Here is a 7,440-nt window from a genome sequence, read left to right on the forward strand (position 1 = left end):
GATTAGGGTAGTGTGGTCACCCTCTCTAGACTCATGCCTTGGATCCAACCCTTTCACTTTGACTTTGGTTTGACTCGAGCGGGCGTGTATCGAACATAATACCCATTTGCAGAATAGAATAGAGATATAATATCCAAGCAAGAAATTATTCAGGTTTCACTCTGAATCCTGTGAAGCTTGCACAACAAAATATTTACCAAAATTAATAGAAAGTCAAAATCCAAATTAATCTGACCACTAAGAGATAGCCATATTCGATATGTCATATGGATAATGAGAGTATGTTAGTGTTGCATTATGGAGAAGGTAGTTGTAATAATTGTATCAAATATAACAAATGATTGCTTGGTGGAATACACACAAAGTTCATGAGGGCAATCAACGTGGCATATGATAATTCTTGATTAGCAAGGCATAAGTCATTTTCATTAATAAAAAATCGATCTTGCATGTTGTTGATGTCATCTATGTATAACTATAATTTGTTTATGAGGTAAATTGTCAATGTTAACGCGCTAGGAGTTTGTTGACAACCAAGTCACACCCCACATCACATTGTTTTGAAAATCTTGGCTTGGAATCATTTTTAAAATGTGCTCAAATTCAAAACTATTAGGTTTCGTAGCTACGTAGATATTGTTTATTATAATTAGTAGATACATGTAAATGTCATTCAGCAAGCATGAAATTCATCATAAACCTCAAGCTTCTATTTAAATAAGATGGGTTGCATAGCAGCTAGTCCTTTCCTTAGGTGGGGAGGGAGGCAGGGAGTGGGTGGTTGAGTGGGTTGGTGAGTTACAATTATAGTTAGTTTCTTACAGTTATAGTTATAGTTAGTTTCTTACAGTTTCAATCCAATTAGTTTCTGTTTCTATCAATCGGAAAGGCTACATCTAATGGCAAAAATTCTAAAAATTCATACTTTTGTGTTCCTAAAGAGACAATTATAGTTAGTTTCTTACAGTTTCAATGTAGTTACTTTCTGTTTTTGTCAATCAGAAAGGCTACATCCAATGGTAGAAATTCCTACTTTTGTGTTCCTAAAGAGACGAAGCTTAGTCCGTAGTTGGTAAGCATTAAAAACAATAGTTTCCCCACTGTAATTCTAATTAGCAAGGGACTAGGGACTACTATAGCGCTGGTACAAATACTAAAACCATTTACCATATGTAAGTATATAGTGCATGGAGATTAAGGCAATCCTCCAGATAATAGTACCTTGAATAACGAACTAAGGGCTAAAGCTCACACTTTGGCTTCACTCTATGGCTTGTCTCTAGAGCTAGTTAGTACCACCGGAATCTCTATGGCCTTTGGGAAAGTCCAGAATACTAAGGCTTTAACTAAAGAATAGAGATAGAAATCTAAGTTCTAGATGTTGTGATTCCATTCCATTTAAACCATCATGTGCAGTGTGCCTATACCGTATCTATCATCTTTTTACGATATTAAGAGTAATAAGAGTAAGAAGTGGATATAGGCCAATATGTTATATAAATAGCTATGAGGAAACATGTATGTTGATATGTGGATTAGTGGGTACGATGACCTATTAGGCACGAAGTTTGTTTTGAAGTGATCAATAACTCTCAATTTTTGCATGCTTTTTATGAGACCTTCTGCACACCAGTGATAATCAATTTTCCATTCTTCCATTGCGGAGAAGAAGAGCTCTTCAAAAACTAGCCTTAAGAGACAAGCCCTAGTTTGTACAGAGTAAGCCCTAAGACACTTTGATTCCATTAGACTGAAGCATAGGAATTGTTTTTGGAAGTGTTAATGCAGTAGATAAAATGAATCTAGGAGATGAAAAGTTACCAGCAGAACAAACTACATTCATAATCTCTTGCATGATAATAATTTTTCTACTAACAAGGGCATCCATTGCAATCACAAATAGACACTTTCCCTGAAGAACCAAAGCTATGGAGAAAGAACAAATCTATCACATAAAAATAGACTCTATCATCCCCATATCATTAACAAAACTATATAATCTCTGATCTCTGCATGGTTTAATACTAAGTGTTTTTATGGAGCCTTGTGTGGCAATCATTCCTTATTGTTACTGCACAAAAAATGTCCCACTTTTGGTTGCACTATTTATGGATTAAGTATCTACTAGAACTTCTTTCTAAACCAAAATCTCACAAATGTATCTAACAGAGATGAGATTAGGGTTCCATTTTTATGGGGTTTCTTTTGTATTTACTATACTCATGTATTAATATCTTAGAAAAATGGTTACATTCATGGTTGTCAGGAACCTGTCAAAGCGGAAACTAGGCCTCAAACAGTTTTTAAAGCTCAACACTATGTTGTCTGGGAAAGTCCAAGTGTATCTGTTATAACCTAATACCTTTTGAAAAGAATCCCTATACTATAGAAACAACAATACTAACAAGTAAAATCATAAAGCAACTAAAGCCAACAAATTTAACTAGGAGGTGGTTGGCTAGCCCAGCTTAGCTGAAGATCTCATGCACCTAAGTCTTGCCTTTCAAGTTAGCTCCCAGTTCTTCTACAAAGATCAAGTTGGAGCTTGTTCCTAGGGATTCAATAGTGCCTGCAACCACATCTAAATTATCCTTAAGGGCAGGGTCCCAATCCACCATCTGAGACAAAACCCAAATGCTTCTCCTTCTAACCTTGTGAGTGCTTGATTCCATATTATTCTTGGGTGTTTGGTTAGCCATGGCTAAAGTGGCGCCGACTACAAATAGTGTGTGTGTGTGTATTGTCAATTAGGCCTAGCCCAAGCAATTGAGAGGAGTGTTAATTTTGGAGATCAATTGTGTCAAAGTGAGAATCCCTCATTTTAGCCTAAAAGTCAACATTACAAGTCAAATGATTTATTTACAATTGCAATTTGAACTTACAATTGCAATTTGAACTTACAATGAATATAAAAAGTTGGGAAAAGGTCATTATATATTTGTTTCAAGAAAGAATGAAAAGCATTCATCACTCTGCTAAATCGAAAGTATAAGTATTTACTTTCGATTTGGAAAAAGAAACCAACAATCACAACACAATGGACAACGAGCAGTTTCCAACATAACAAACTAATCAAACAATATGATCAAAAATTTGCATGATACTTTGTGTAATAGGTATAAGTATTTACTTTCGATATGAAAAGTGAATGGTATCAGGGATATATTTCTCATATGCTTTGCATATTGTTTGACCATATCATTATTAAATAGTTATTATTATAGAATTATATTTCTCATACACTTTTCATATTGTTTGACTAATCATTATTATCCTATTGTTTTATTACATAATAATTATTATAGAATTGATTTATGTTACGAAAAGTAAATAAATAAATAAAAGGATAGATTAGTTTAAGACAATAAAAAAATTGATTCATCAAAGATTGAAGAAAGAGATTGACAAATACGTAATACTATTGCCCAAATTTATTTAATTGTTTCAAAATTCTACCACAATTTCAAAATTTTATATTTCATTTCAAAATTAAAAATAAAATGAATGTATTCTTTAGTTCAAAATTCTACCACAATTTCAAAATTAAAAATAAAATGAATGTACTCTTTATATTCAAACCTGTATTCGTTCCTATTAGCTTGTCCTTTAATTTTCACGTTTACTGTTTGAAATCTGAAAAGCTATAGGGTGCCTCTCCTGTGCATTTTGGTCAACAATCGAAGAATCGGATCCTGGAACAAAACAATCTCACCCGGCTTTTACGGGATGTTGCTGGCCGTAACCGTCACTTGCAAGACACAGCAACTTGGATAAGAATTTCAAATTATATTATTATTTTTTTTGGTTTGAAGCGGTAACAATTCTGTTAATTAAAAAAAGGTGCTACATGAACGATGTCTATCCAGAAAAACCCTTCATATCCCATGAAAACTTACAATTTAACCCTACCGGAATCTCTGGACTTATCTATGAACCTTCTGGATGACCAAATACCCATTGAATTGACGAATATAGAGGTTACCACGATGTTCTCGAGAAACTTTTGTTTGCACAACTTTCCACTTTTTACAGAACCTCCTCTAAGAGATCTCCCACTAACTTTCCAAAATAAAATTGTGTATAGGATTTAGTTTAATCATCTCGGGGAGCTGGAGACAGACTTCGCGCTGATTTGACTGCACGTGAACGAGAATAGGATTGGCTGCGGCTCCTGCTAGGGCTGGGGCTCTGACTTAGGCTGCGGCTTCTAGGACTCTGAATTCGAGGTTTATATGACGTTGCCAAACGCTGAGGAGTTCTGGACCTTGACCTAGTGGAACTTGATAGTGATCTAGACAGAGAATGGCGCCTAGGACGAGGGCGAGGCTGAGATGGAGACCGAGATCGTGACTTTGACATTGAACTAGGTGGTGCTTTGTGCTTTGGAGACTTGCTGCGGCTCCTACTACGGCTCCTGCTTCTGCTTCTGTTTCGGCTCCGACTGCGACTCCGTGACACAGAACGACTACGACTATGGCTGTAACTGCGGCTGGGGCTCCTTGAAATGCTTCTCTTGGATACATACGCCTTGACCCGGATATAACCCCGAGAAAATGCATTCCTGAATTCAGAGTCATCAAGCTTTCTGATAGCATATTTCATGTCCTCGTAATTCGTGTAGTCCACAATCCCAGTTGTACCACTGCTGTCACGAAAGACTTGAGAAAAACCAACATCGCCAGCTCTTCCATATGGTCCTTTAGATCCTGCCATGACGCCGACGATGGTAGGCCAGTAACAAGGACGCGATATTCAGATCGTCGAGGTAATCCACCACTGCGCCCCCCTGCACTGCTGTAACGACTATAACGATCATTAGTTGAAGATTGTCCCCGACCACCATGGGTAAGCTCGACTCGTAAACGATTGCCATCAAAATTATACCCATCACGACCACGAATAGCATCCTCTGCGTCACGAGCATTCTCAAACTCAATAAAACAATAAGCTGGAGTCCTGGGAGGAATCTTCAGATCAATATCAACAATAAGTCCATACTTGTAAAATAGGTCTTCAACTTCCTTTTCCCTGATATCGCCAGGTAGATTCCCAACATATAATGTTCGACTTGCACGGCTAGTCATTGTCACTGACCAAATAAATACCTCGTAATTTTTGCTTAAACAACAGCAGACGAGTTCGACTAAAGAGTTGGGAGATACGACCTGCGCGAACTGTGCGAGCGTCCAGAAGCACGACGAGTAGGGAGTTCGATGGCTTCTCTGTCACCACAAACCATAAACCCTAAAGACCCCAGAGGTGTGCGCATAAAATAGTATTCTGAGAATACTCAACAAGGGTATGATATGATGAACGTACAGAGATGCGGAGACGAATCTGAATGTTGTGAACGAATGGACAAGGGTTTTATTGGCAAAACTCAATATACATACACAATATATATGTAAATTTGGAGGGTTGAAACTTGAGATGTTGAAAAAAATAATTCGGGTTGTGTTAGGAGGTTCCAAGCACCGACCCCTCCAAGTTTTTTTTAACTCAACCAAGTTGTTGTGAGCTCGAGACACCGACCCCTCCAAGTTGTTGTTAGTTCCAGTTTGATTGAGAATGATATACTTAAATTAAGTTTTTTTAATTTAACCATATCATTTTCGCTATGTTGCACGAGTTTCTGGAACTTGGGAACGTTGGGAACTTGGGTACGGGTGTCTGGAACGAATAGAGGTTTCCCCAAATTTTCCAGGAAACGGCTAATTGGGAGCGGCAATAATATAATAAAAAATTAATATATATAATAAAAAGACCGCTGCCATAGCAAAAAGATATATATGTTGACCTATGTTACCAAAAATAAGTGTTGACATATGTGTCCTATATTACCAAAAAAATATAATATTTACCAATACGGTGAACCTTTACTAAAATTACATTAATATAAGTCACAGAGGTAAGAAAAAGAATTTGCAGATATTTCTTTAAAAAATTTAGTGATCCATAACAAATTTAAAGGCACTTTTTTAGTAGTGTAGTGTAGTGTAGATAACAATTTTAAGTTTGAAGTCACGTCTTATCATTTTCTTTTGAATTAATCATTGCGTTGTATCCATGAACATCTTTGAGTAAAATGTTGGATCATACATGTAAATGTTTAAGCCATGAGCTTTCCGCCTAAATTTTTAAATGCTACATTCCCAAACAACTCGAATATATAAAAAAACAAAAATAAAAATAAAAATAAAATATGCTTGATTTGTTTTTTTACGGGAACTTATGAAAACCAAACAAATAGTTTATTGCTAAAGGGCAGCGCTCCAACTCTCAACACACTCAGCTCTCCGCTCCCAACACGCTTATCTCTCCGCTCTCAACACCAAACAACAACTAAAGCTCTCAGTGAAAAGAGGTGTAGTAACCAGCATTTATGGAAAAACTAAAGGGGTTTTTTTTGGCGCTAAAAACATTCCCGCCCATTCATATCCACAGAAACTGGTGGAAAGACGAATAGTGCATCGTCTATTAATAACAAGTGCGTATTTCCCTCTCTGATCCTACAGTTTGTAACAGCAAGTGCGTCTTTCTCTGCCCAGGTCCTTTTCTTTGGGGTTTACAGTATTTTTGACATACCATAGTGTTAGTAATCCACTATACAATTTCATGGGTGAATTCAATTACTAAATTCTGCAATTTCGTGGGTGAATTCAAAGTGAAAACTACTAAATTACTAAATTAGTGAATTCAAGTAGCCAATTTTCATATCACGCTGACAGTTTCCACCGAAACCATACAGGAATGTTTGGTTCGAAACTAGCTGTCATAGCTAAAAGACCGCTGCCGATTCCAATTTCCACATGGGTCCACATGGAAACGCTGGAGCGTTGCAAATTTAAGTCTGACCCGTTCCGGAAACTGTCCAAAGTTTCTTTTATCGTTCCCACAGAAAACGGAACGTTCCTGTGCAGCTCCAAAGTTCCAAGGAGCGTGGGAACCACCGGAACGGGTTTCCCAGCTCTCAGGAACGGTTCCCGTGCAACATAGCATTTTCGATCAAACTAGAACTCTAGCATCACCTTTTTTTTATCACTTGATTATTTTTGTCGAATTTTAAAAATGCATAAAATAAAATAGATTTACCATTTAAATTATTATTTTAATTATAAATATGTTTTTATTTTTAAAATGAATTTAGGGGTTTCATAATATTTTTATTGCAAAAAAGTGGTTAAAAACCAGAAGAAACAACTCAATCTATTTTTATTAGCTTTCATGTAAATTTAAATTTATAATATGATATATCAATGGATCACATTTTTTGGTCCAAACCCGTCAGCCAAAAAATTCTCTTATCTGATTTCTACCAAAAGACTTTGTTTAATATATATATATATATATATATATATATATATATATTCCATTTACACATTTTTTTTGGTAATAATTTTTCACTCAAGTTTTATCTGGTCTTTTGGGAAGCTATGCAAA

At 36.1% G+C, this 7,440-nt stretch overlaps 1 pseudogene; it reads right to left on the bottom strand.

The window, feature by feature from the left end:
• Positions 1–4,092: 4,092 nt before the first annotated feature.
• LOC149264279 (serine/arginine-rich splicing factor SR30 pseudogene) lies at positions 4,093–5,084 on the bottom strand (annotated as a pseudogene).
• Positions 5,085–7,440: the final 2,356 nt, after the last annotated feature.

The sequence above is a fragment of the Pinus tabuliformis genome, chromosome 6, assembly GCF_031772625.1.
Source record: "Pinus tabuliformis cultivar Carrire ecotype Pingquan chromosome 6, CPIR1, whole genome shotgun sequence".
Classification (NCBI taxonomy): domain Eukaryota; kingdom Viridiplantae; phylum Streptophyta; class Pinopsida; order Pinales; family Pinaceae; genus Pinus; species Pinus tabuliformis.